Source organism: Drosophila navojoa, chromosome X (genome assembly GCF_054131105.1).
Source record: "Drosophila navojoa isolate 15081-1374.11 chromosome X, UAZ_NAV_1.0, whole genome shotgun sequence".
NCBI classification, from domain to species: domain Eukaryota; kingdom Metazoa; phylum Arthropoda; class Insecta; order Diptera; family Drosophilidae; genus Drosophila; species Drosophila navojoa.
This window is the reverse complement of record NC_142895.1, coordinates 16,082,669-16,095,768: the sequence shown is the minus strand read 5'-3', so window position 1 is coordinate 16,095,768 and position 13,100 is coordinate 16,082,669. Positions and strand designations below refer to the sequence as shown.

At 38.3% G+C, this 13,100-nt stretch overlaps 1 protein-coding gene across 1 annotated transcript in view; it reads right to left on the bottom strand.

Moving 5' to 3' along the window:
- The window catches only part of LOC115565378 (uncharacterized), a 112,518-nt gene that overhangs the window by 3,898 nt on the left and 95,520 nt on the right, over positions 1-13,100 (bottom strand). The window contains exon 3 of the mRNA XM_089264727.1: positions 8,379-8,470. The gene's annotated coding sequence lies outside the window, so the exon portion shown is untranslated. The remainder of the gene's footprint in view (positions 1-8,378; positions 8,471-13,100) is intronic.

Genomic DNA, 13,100 nt, shown 5'->3' with positions numbered 1-13,100 from the left:
CGCATGTAAAACATTTGGCGTTGGCATGCCATTTCCCAGTTCTCAGTTCCCAGTTCTCAGTTCCCAGTTCTCAGTTCTCAGTTCTCCATTCCCAGTTGCCAGTTAGCAGCAGTTCCCATCGCCCATCTACCAGCACCCAGTTCCAGAGTCGTCCACTCGACGAATGCCATAAAACAGCATTAAAGCTATTAACAGGCGGCGAGCGCAGGCAGAGTTATTTCATACCCTCTAACTGGCAATTAGGATGGGGTATATGTATGCACTTGCTGCCTCCGAAGTGTGATGATAATGGACAAAGTATCAGATATGATATGATACATATCGGAGTATTTTCATATGCCTAACATATACATATATGTATATCGATCTAAATGTTTCATAAAACTTTTCATTGACTGATATTAAAAACTCATCTATATACATTCTGTATTTTAAACATATAAAAAGAATCTTTTTAATGCACAATGTAGAATGATATAAATTTTTACATTGTATGCAAAGTCTTTATAATGCTGGTATATGTTTTTACACATTTGTTTGTATATATATATCTGTTTTTTTTATTATATAAAAATATATGTCATCTTAATATTTATTTATGTGTTTATAAATAGTTTTATTTTTTTTTTTTTTTTATTTTATTTATGTATTATATAATTATTGTTTTTTAATTTTTAATAGTTTTGTATTTTTCTATATTTTTACATAATTTATTCATGTTTTTATTTATTTATTTATTTTTTTTTTTTTAATTTAATGCATTTTTTCTTTAAATAAATATGTAATTTTTTTAAATTAATTTTTTCGGTATTTATTTTTTTTATATTTGATATAAAATTAGTATTTTTCTTATATCTTTCTTTATATCAATATTTGATACCACCTATCATTTATATACATTTTTTGTTTTTTACGTGCATATGTTTGGGTATACTTATCTATTTTTTATAAACTTTTGTTACATAAACAGTTTTTTTTTATCATCTTTCATTTTATATATTTATAACCATTTTTCATTAAGATTCATACATTTTATCATTGTTCAAAAGGTTTTCTCAGGCTCTCCAATCTCTCACTTGTCTTGCACTTCTCATATGAAACGTTCAACTTTTTACAGGGCATCTGTCAGTCGTTGTCCCTGTGGTCACTCACTCGCTGCTCCACAATTCATTTCATGCTTGTGCTGCTTCTTCTCGTGCGTGTGTGACTGATAGCAAAGCCGAAACTGAGATCCGTTCTATCTTCGTTTTTGGCCGCGCTCCCACCCGCTGTTAATCCTTTCGCCCGGCTCCCCGCCATCCCGCCATGCCCGCTGCTCCGCTGGCCCACCCACCCACTTTTACGAGCCAGTGGCCATAAATCAATCAGGAGAGCACTGGACGCAGATCGCCTTTATGAGCCACTCGCAGCCGTCCAGCCGCAACTCGGCTAATCCTTGAGGCAGCCGGCAACGGAGTGCACCTCCTCCCACCATCCCCCTCTTCTGCGCTGCCTCAAGGCCAACGTCGTCCAGCCAATTGAAATGCTGGCAACATACAAATCTTTTTCATGCCACCGAATGTTGCACTCGCCACGAATTTCGTGTTATTGTTGCTGTTGTTCTCTCATTCTACAGGGCTTGATTCGTCAGCTATGCAATTTGTCGTCTGTCCTTTCGCTTCTCTCGTATATAAACTAATTGCTAGCACTGTACATTCTTAGCCAGAACTTTCTTTTCTAGTAGAGTATTTAGCATTCGGCATGCTTTGCTGCTATTTGTTGTTGTAGCTATGTTTGCTTTTTTTTCTGCTTCTTTTTTTTTAGGCATTTCGATTTCACTGCACAGCAATAACGAACTACAAACAACAACAATCGAGGAAAGCCGGAGCAGGAGCAGGAGCAGGAGCGGGTGTGGGAGCGCTAGCGGAATGCCTGTCGTACCATCGAGCAGCAACTGGCAATCATTTTTATCCAACGCTGATTGATATATCAAATTGATAGCCCCGTGCCGTGCGCCATGGCCAAAAATGTTGTTTAGTTATTTTTGTTATTGTACTTTGGGCAGCGAGTCGATCCTACCAGCTTGTCAGCTCTGCTGACGATGGACACCTACAGCAATAGGCTTTGCTATTGCTCCGGTTCCCTGTTGCTTTCCCTCGCTCTGCTACAATCCCTGCCTCAGCGGCACAGCCCCTCCTACTCCTTCTCCTGCTCCTGCTCCCTCTTTCCTGCAACACCCTCAACTTTTTGTGTGTCTGAATGCGTGTGCGCGCTTATTTGTTTCATCAATTCGACTCTTTTGTTTTTTTGGCTGTTTTGTAGCCTATTTTTGGTTTAGCCTTTTTCAGTTTTAGCCGATTGCATTTCACATGCAAATTTTAACGAGTTGTTTGCGGTCGTCTATGCCACAGCAACAACAACAACAACAAATCACTGCCGTTTATTTGCAGGCAACATTTTGATTTGGCTGATTGAGTTTGCCCATGTCGAAGATTAATAATAAAAAAAAAAAAAGAAAAACCAAAAAATAGGTGGAGAAATCCAGAAACTAGCCAAATGCCATAGCCGACCAAAAATGTCCAGCAACTGATCAGATGCATTTTTTTCCAATTTAAATAATAAAAACATTTCTCTAATATATATATACATATATATGGAAGTAGTAGAAAAATCTATATCCATGCAATTTCCATTTCCAGTGCATAATTGAGTTGCCTGTAGAAAATTGATTTTTGCTAAGCGCTTCGCAAACACCAATTGCCAATTGAACAAACAGCTAAGCAAGGATATGCCTATATATTATATATTCTATATTCACATACATATATAGGCTAGGCATAGAATGCGATTGTTGCTTGACTCATAGCACTGAAAGCATACTGAGCAGTGGCTCAGGTTCTTTGGCCATGTTTGAAATTTAATGAGACTTTATAGCTGAATTTTATATATTTAATTTTATTTTTTTTTTTATATTTATTTCAGAATAAACATATCATTATGAGATTTTATAGCTGAATTTTATATATTTAATTTTAGTTTTTTATATTTATTTCAAAATTAACATATCGTTATGTATAATTTTTAATTTTCTTTAATACTATTTTTGTTTTATTTTTTTTAAATTTCATATTTACTTTTGCATATTTTAAATTATATTCATATATTTTATTTATACATATTATTAAAAAATCTTAATCTAAAACTTAATATTTTATATCCATATTATATATTTATATTTTATACTTTATATTTTACATTTCATAAGCATATTTTATGTTTAATTTTGTTTTTTTTTAATATTTCAATTTTGTATTTAAATTTTATATTTGTTTTTGAATTTACAATATTATATGATATTTAAAATTTAATATATATTTTATGTTTACATTTTTTATATTTCAATTTTTTATTTTACATTCATATTTATTTTTATTTATTTTTAAGTTAAATTATTTTTAAATGTAAAATTATATTTAATATTTAATATATTGTTTTTCAAATTTTTGATTAATTTTATATTTATATTTTATACTATACATTTTAGATTTTCATTTATTTCATTTCATTTATATTTTATATTTCATATTTTATATTCTATATTTTATATTTTATATTTTATATTTTAAATATTATGTTTTATATTTTACATTTTATATTTTCTATTTTATTTATATATTTTCTTATACAACCTTTTTTTTGTGTCTATTTTGTGTAGCCCAACTACCGTTTGCTTCTTCAAGTTTCCCCATGACTATTTAGCAGTTATGTAATTGCCTTTGATTGTGATACATTCTGCAATTATAGTCGAGCCTGTTCAAAAAGTAGTTCAAGAAACAGCTATAATAGCTGGAATATGTAATAGCCAGGCTAAATTAGTTTTGCGCTATTAGCTTTTTGCTGGAATTACGTAAATTGTGTTTTCGATATATCAATTATCGATTTGCTTGAATCGATTAGCTTCTTTTTTGCCATTTTTTTTTTTTTTGTTTTTTGTTTTTGTAGCCAAGTCTCAGCTCAGCTGGACTCGTGCACAGGTAGTCATTTTTTATTCAGAATTGGCCTGATTGCCAGACACCGTTCGCCCCACTGACTGACTGGGCGTGACTCCCCCACTCGGTGTAGCTGTGTGTGTGTGTGGGCGTTTGGGCAAAGCAATTTAGCCGAGGCTATTTCTATGATTTGAAGTTGTTTTATTAAACTTTTTTCGTGCAGCAGCTGAAGCAGCAAAAGGTCTCTCTATCTATGTACATATGTATCTATCTGGCAGCCAAGAGTATCTCATGGATACATGGTGGCAGCTGTGGCCAATTCAATTGGGAGTTGGGCAAAAGCTAAGCAAAGGAGAGTGCAACAGGTTTCAGTCGAACAAGATAAGGTGACAACTCATTAGTTCCCACTCTTACTCTCTCTCTCTGTCTCTCTCTCTCTCTCTCTCTCTCTCATTCTCTCCATTTAGCTCTTCCCCCCTCTGACTCCCCCTCAGTCATGTCAACTCATTAGCACATTTTGTGCGTGTTGCACATCATTAGAAGGCAGCAGCGTTCAAAAATCTAACTGCAAGGCATCGTCGCCATTGTCGAGTGGCATGTAGCATGTAGCATGCGGCATGCGGCATGCGGCATGTGGCATGTGAACGATGCTTTGTTGCCGCACACGTGCCACACGCTGCACCCACACCCGAGTCCAACGCCCCGAGCTCAGTTTGCCATAGTCAAAAATTCATTGATGTCAATGGCAAGCGTCGCCCATGCTCCATCCACTCACTCGACACACACTCACACACTCACACACTCATGCACTCATTCAATCGACATTCAACATTCGACAGCTCTCTTTCGCCTTGAGCCCCAACGCATCATGCATATGAAAATTGGCCAATTTGGCGGGCCAATTGAACTGCCAGCCGTAATGCTGGCCAAAACAGGGATCGAGCGACGTCTGGCAGCGACGCCCGCTTGCTGCTTGCCGCTTGCCGGTAGCGCCACAGCACCACAGCACCACTGCACCACAGCTGCCAGCTTCCGGCTTCCTGCGCCCTGCGCTCTGCTCCCATTCAGGCATCCTTCAACGTAATGACTTTAATTAACATGCATTGACTGTTGTTGTTGTTGTTGTTGTTGCTGTTGCACTCGTTGGTGTTGCACTCTAGCTGCAAGTGGCTCGCTCAAGTGGAAGTTTTGGCAAACGCGAAGCAGCTTGCCAACAAGCAATTGCCACACGAAATGTAGGCCACAAATTGAGAGCAACAACAGCTGCAACAACAACAACAACAACAACAGCAACATCTAAAGCAATTGCTATAGCAGAACAATTAATTAATAAAGCTTCAAATTTTCTGTACAACACGAACTGAATGAATGGGTCAAGTGAATAAATGAATGAGTGTATTCATTGCAGCAGTCGACCGTCTCTGGCTATTGTCATAAATTGTCTACTCTTGCTGTTAATAAATAAATTTATTGTTTTTTTTTTTTTTTAAGCTCTTAGTTTAGATAAATTTTATTTGGAATTTTAAATGGATATAAAGTCGGCAAATTTAAAAAAAATATATATATATATATATATATATATATATATATATATATATATATATATATATATATATATATATATATATATATATATATTTATCAACTTTATTTCCGTAAAATTCCATCTAAATTTAAATTTTTATATTTATTTATTTAATTTCTTTTTGTCTTATTTTAGAAATGTAAATATTTTCCGTCTCTAACTATTGTCATAAATTGTCTACTCTTGCCTTTAATAAATAAAGTTTATTGTTTTTTTTTAAGCTCTTAGTTTAAATTAAATTAATTAAATTTAAATTAAATTTATTTGGAATTTTAAATGGAAATAAAGTTAGTAAATAGAAAAAAAAATATATATATATATAGATATATATATATATTTAAACAAATTTTTTCAACTATTTAGAAAGCATCATTTATGTAAATTATATAAAAAATATAACAGTTTTTGTTTTTTTTTTTATTGACTATATGGAGCATATTTTTTTTAATGATATTTTTCAGACAAGTCTATATATTATTATTTGTTTTCTATCTATTATCAACTAAGTTGCATTTCATTTACTTGTATAAATATTCGTCTATACCTCATCCCATTTTGTTATTTATTTATTTATTTATTGTAGCTTGTTACAATTAGAATAAAATCAGCTCTAATTTAGGACTAAGTCAGCACTGATTTTCCTATAAGCTATACCAATTCACAGTTTTACAACAGATTTCGCAGATGATGAATTGACTTGACTATAGAGGAATTCGGGTATATAAGAAATTGTCACTCCCCATTATTGCCGCCTTATTTATTTTCATCTAAGTTACCTTTTCACATCTCTCTCTCTCTCTCTCTTCCTCTCTCATTATAATTTTTCCCAATTATTCGCTCAGCCAATTATATTCTTAAATATCATAATGAAATGGATATAATTAGTTTTTATTGCATCTTTATGCTTGACAGATTCGCTCAATTATCTCATTATGTTGTATCTTTATCTCTCTGAATCTGCACCTTCAATTTTTCTCAATTTGCAGCTCTCATCGTATTTTTCATTTACGCTGAATTTCAGCAAGCATTTGGCCACACTATGGCTTTTACTTGTACAAATCTTCTTCTTTAGCTGCTATCAAGCACAGGCACACACACACACGCACCTACTCCTGCCACTGCTCTCGGGGCGACAAAAAAATGTGAAAAATAAAAAGAAAAACCAAAGCAATGGCAAATCTAACCAAATGCCAACACAAATTTTGTTTGCACTTTGTATTAGGTTGACAAAAATCAACACCCAGACGGACGGACAGACGGACGGACGGCAATGGCTATGGAGACGAGCGTACAATGTTCTTGGAGCTTTGCCTCAATCAGAAGTCAGCCAAGCAAAGCCCTGCTGGGCGAATGCGAGCTGACGAGGGCAGAGCAACGTAGCTGCAGTTACTGTAGATAGATTTATGTTGCCAAGCCGCCCACACATTACACACACACACGCACACAGAGAGACAGATATGTGTGGACTGGGCTTAGCTGTTTGTCTTTTGCAAATGTTGGCAATATTTTGTGGTAAAAGGTGAATTTATTAGCACTCCCCACGCAGTCAGTTCTTTCAGTCTTTCTTTCAAATTATGGATGCCATATGTCTGTCTCCTTGCTACAGCCATCTCCCTCTCCACCATCCTCTCTCTCCCACTCTCCCTGCGACTGCTCAGTCTATGCCGAAACGCAACTCTTCAACAATTTCAGGTTTTCGTTTCGTTTCTTTATGCAGCTACCTGCCCTCCCCTCCCCCCCCTCGCTCTCTCTTCCTCTCTCTGTGTTTGTCACTGCAACTCACTCGCTTTCTCTTTCACTCTCTGGCCCAATTCTTATCGTAGGCGCTGCAATTTAAAACACATTTTCGGGGATTAAAATCTTGACAAATCATAAACAAAACGGCGTCGGCGAGGCAGCTGCGCGCTCTGCACGCAATTACGGATACATTTGTGGCTCTGTATATCAATGAGTGTGTGTGTGTGTGTATCTTTAGACGACAGACTGATTTACTTGAGCCTAACAAAAGAGAGAGAGGAAGAGGGAGAGAGAGAGAGATGCTCCACAGCAACAACAAAAAAGGCAGTCAACGAGCCCCAAAAAGCCACAATGACAATAAAATACCACACAGACACACACACACACACACGCACACTCGCACAGCTGAAATGCATATCTAATAGAGCGTGTGTGCGAGCGAGACAGCTAGAGCCTGGACAAGCGCTACGTAAAGCAGGAAAATTCTTGCAGCTTCTCAGCTTTTGTCCAGCGACAATTTATGAAAAAAAAAAAAAAACTAAAATAAAATGAAAATCTTTAGCTAAACAGCCAGAGAGGGCAGACAGAGCAGACAGGGCTGGCTGGCAGAGGGCGGGAGAGTGGCAGCCCTGCCCAATGCTAGCGGCAGCCGCCGCATAAAAGCCACATGATACGCATCTTTTGGATTGTTGCTCTTGAATTTTTTTTTAAGCCGCTTTTTGGTTGACTTTGCTGCGACATAAAACACAATAAAACTGATATAAAAAAACACACACGCACACACACGCACACACACGCACACTGGACAGCCAAAGAGAGAGGCAGAGAGGAGGGGAGATGGGGCATGACTAGATGAGATTGGGGAGCAGCGGCCATATCGAGGCTGACAACGCTTTCAACGCATGTCAATGTCGACATTTTCAAATTCCAATAAGTTTCATTTGCTGTTGTTGTTGTTGTTGTGATGTTCTTTGATAAAACGGTAAAATCAACAAAATGCACACACACACACAGAGAAGAGACAAGATAATCGTCTCCATATAGTATACATGTGGGTCGCTCTATTTACAGTATTTTCTTAAACTTACCAGCAGGTCGAAAAGCTCAATTTCCCCTCAAAAAAAAAATGTTCAGTTCAGCTCAAAGTGCTTGGCCTCGGCTGCTTATAAATATGGAAATGCTGTAATCATAGAGAAAGAGAGAGTGAGTGCATTGAATATATATATATATATGTATGTGTACAATTTAATTAGCATGCGTATACTTTTGGCATACACTATAAAAGGGAATAATAATAAGCAGCAGCAGAAAACTGAAAACTGAAAATGAAAAACTCATCAAAGTGAAATTTGCATGTGGAATGCAAATGTTTTATCAAGCGTAAGAAATTGAGTTATACAAATACGACATACTAACTACAGTGCCTGTCAGACACACACACCCGCACACATTTACATTTTAAAGTAAAAATGTTTTTTTTTTTTATTATTATTTTTTGGGTCAATTCCATGGCTAATTGAATGTTTGTCGAACAGATTCATCTCAATTAGTTGTCAATATCTGAATGTCAAATTGGCAGTTCGTTTGTCTGATGTTTGCTTTATATGAACTACACACACACACACACACGCATATATATACATACATATGGGCCTCACTGTCTCTGGCTGTCTTTGACATTGCAATTGACTTGAGCTCTCATTACAATTGAATTAACTCTTTGAGCAGCAAAAAGCCAACTGATTGACTGGAACTGAGAGGACAGTCTAAGCTCAACGCCCATAACCCATTGTTCGATTGTCTAGATCGAACTCATCTCGTGCTTAACTAGCTATATCTAACAATTTTGGACTTTATAACGAAATTAGCAAGCAAATATGTGACAGTGTGGGAAGGGGGGAAAGGGGCAGTCACCACAGAATACTCTGTACTCTGTTGGGTATGAACGAGTCACAAAAGTAATCTGCAAAGATCTTAACTCTGCCATTTAAGAGCTATGCAATGGGTGCATATAGTTAATTTTTTCCCAATTATCCAATCCCTCATAAGGTATACACAGTCGACTCTCGATAATGTGTGCCCCTCTTAATCAAAACCCGCGATAAATCGAACTAATTCTATGCCCTTGAACAAAATTCGTTTTCGATAATTTGAATTTCTGCGAAAATCGAAAAATAGAACCTTATATCCTTGACATTTCTAATTATCGAAATTCGCTTGTATATATGAAACTCTATATGATTTTTTTTCAATTCAATTTCTCAATATATATGTTATTTTCATTAATTTATTTCATATTGCACTACGTATGAATGAGTATATCAACTAAATATATGTAAAGCTGGGAATGCAGCCGACCCATCATATCATAAGCCAATTGCCCGCATTGGAAACTACTACGCCGAGTGCTACGACAGCAGCTCAGAGCTGAGGCACTTAAAAAGCTAGCAGTGAGAAGCTTAGGGCTAATAAATCAATTTCTGGGCCAAAAATATATCCACACAGTGAGCGAGAGAGAGAGGGAGAGGCAGAGGGAGCGCTGAGTAGAGGTCATAAAAGAAATGTCAAAGCAGACCGCAGAATGCGCGCTGCGATGGCAATGGAAACTCTTTAAGCAGCTTTAACAAACACACACACGAAAGGCAGCTCTACCTCTGGTAGGTGAGCGGTAGAGGCGGACAGAGAGGTAGATACGTATGTAGGTAGGTAGGTAGGGGCAGAGGGTAGCTTGGTTAGCTCCCACTCTCTCCTCACACAAAGTCCGAGGCTGAGGCCTTCTGAGTTGGGGACAATTTTTTTTGGCACTACCCAACACCCTCCTCCCAGAAAAAAAAATGTTTTAATTGAGCGAGTGTTGGCAGACCAGAAAGAACGCAAGCAACAGAACAAATGTGTGCCATTTAAGTGAGAGAGAGCGAGAGGGAGAGAGATAGAATATATAGAATAAAATACAGTGGAGACTGTCGAAAAAGTGAAAGCATTTCATAAAGGCAACGCAACCAAATGCCACAGCTCGCAAAGAGCTGGACTGAGCTGAGGACAGACGAAAGAGGAAAGGCGAAAGGCGCAAGGCAATGGCAATGGCAATGGCAATAAAATGAAATAGAATTTTAAACCACAGGCAAACGTGCGTTATTCATTTTTGAATTTATAACACAATTGGGAGAATGTCGTGCCGTGTACGAAATGCCAAAGGAGCTGCGAGCAGGACGAGCAGAAAGAAACAAGCAACAACAAAAAAAAGAAAAGTTAAAGGTGAACTAGATGCCGGCGGAGAGTCGCAGGAGTCGCAGGAGTCGCAGGAGTAGAAGGAGTCGACGACGCCAGCAACCAGAAGCTGCTTGCCAACAAGAAAGGAGTGAAAATGCGCAGCAAAATAAAATGCGTGGCTCCTTTGCCGTGTGTGACACATAAAAATAGAAATAAATAAGATGTGCCTCTGTGTGTGTGCGTGTGCGTGTGTGTGTGCGTGTGTGTGTGCGTGTGTGTGTGCTCTTTGGCATGGTCTACCTTTGCTGTCGTTGCTCGCGGAGCAGACGCCGTTGCGAAGCCTTGGCAGTTAAAGCAAATCGTGTTGTAGCAAATGCGACTAGAATTCCTGCTGTCTGCTGTCGTCTCTGCTTTCCCTTTCCTCGCCCTCCCCCCTCGCTGCCCTTGCCACAGCCATGCTGCCAGCGCTTGCAAATGACGCGAGTTCACAGCAAATTGACAAAAATGTCTAAGGCAAGCAGAGGCAGCGCAATGAATGCGGCGGCCCGCCATGATAATCAAACGCAATCATGATATTGCCAAGATGATTATGATGCTGTGCACATACATATATTGGCATCAAGTATGAATGGGCTTTAAGAGACTTGAACACAAATATTAAAGCAATGCCAGAATCGAGGCATTCACATGCAAATTGTAACCAGCTCCAAGTTCGTATGAACTAGTTCACCTGCAACAGCATGACTCATGACTCATCGAACCCGATGCCCCTTCAAATGGCCAAGTTTGTCGCTCTAATCAATTTACAATTGTTGTCCAATGATCTGTGATGCAATAATCGTCCGGGCAACCTGAAGTCCCACAAATAACCCATGTGAGCGAGTGTGTGTGTGCGAGTGTGTGTGTGTGAAGACCCACAGGCAACCCTTTTCTTTTTCATTTTTTGTGTCGTCATGTTGAGCTACCTCATGAGTCACGTGCAAGGCACCGGCACTGGCATTGTCCTGAGCCTGTTTACATGCAGATAGCTTCAGCTGCCACCCAAACCCAGCCCCGACCACTCCCACTCCCACTCTATAAATGGGCGCTCGACAAAATTAAGCATACATAACATTGGCATTTTCATATGCTTGTCATGGCCATAGGCCATAGATGGGGGGTGTGGGGGCACTCGTTCGCTTTATTCCTTCCAGTACAATCAAGCAAGACGCTGACGACCTTGTAGCAAAAGTTATTGACTGCACACACACGCACACATATGAGTGTGCAAATATGTGTGAAATTTATTTGCCACAATACGGGAACAACCCTTTTTCGGGCCATGAAGGGTTGCTCAACTGCTCAACTTCGATTACAGCCCCCGAATTTTTGTTGTTGTTTAAAATCAGTTGATTGCACAAATGCTCATTGAACTAATTTTATTTCGTTGCACACCCACACACACATACACAGAAGGCAACTTGAGCCACGTTTACATTTCATGGGTTTCCATTGCCATATGCAAAAGGCCAAAGCCAATTGGCTGAAGCCCCGAGCCTTACCTGAACTTAACTTAACTGAGCTGAGGTGAGCTGACCTGCCCATTCGAGCGTTCCGCTGGGCTAGCTAACTTATTAGTCCGGCGAATGCCCGACAATGTGGACAAACACAACGGCAACAACAGTTTGTGTTATGTCCTTTAAACAAAGTCAACAGCAGCAGCAACAACAACAGCAGCAGCAACAACAACAATGACGCTGATCAAATTACCAGACAAGCTGGTTGAACTTTGATTCACTCGAGTTAAGGACATGGAGTCGTCCTTTTTCCACTTTACTCAGCTTTCCATTTTTCCAGTAATTTCCATTCTGGCCACTTTCATTAATTACAGCTGCAAAAATGTGTAAGCTGACAACAAGGCGGTTGCGGGTATGCGCTTTACCAGCGAAAATGCCTGAAATTTCAGCACAACAACAGCAGAACAACAAAAAAAAAACCCCAACCCCAACGCCAACGCCAACCCCCACCCCAAACACAAACACAAACACAAACACAGCACAAGGCAAACATAATTTCCACAAATTGCGTCAAATTTGAAACAACACGAATCCATTTTTATGAAAATTGAGCAGTTGAGCTTCAATTACTTTGAGTTGGTCTCATTCAGGTTGCCTTGGCCCCAGTAAGCCGAGCTTAAGTTCCAACTAATAATAGATGCGCAGCAAATTAAATTAAATAAAAAGCAAAAGGATATTTAATGAGCATTAAAGACAATTATTATACAGAAAATAGAGAGAGAGAGAGAGAGAGAGAGAGAGGGAGAGGGGGTGTGTGTGAGACAGACTGAGAATAGAGATTGGGGTGAGACTCATTCGATTCCAACTTTTCACTTCATCAAGTAATGAAAGCCTTCTGCTATATCTGATATTGCATTTTTGGATCATTTTGTGACTCAATGTTGTTGGTATTTATGTGACTTTGACTTTGACTCATGTTTAATAACAATCTCGACTGCTCATCTTTGAAAAAAAAAAAAAGTTGCAAAGAATTTACATCAAATGCTGGGCTAATGTTGCCACAGGCTGACTCCCAGCTGAAAAGGCAGAGGCAAAGGACGATGC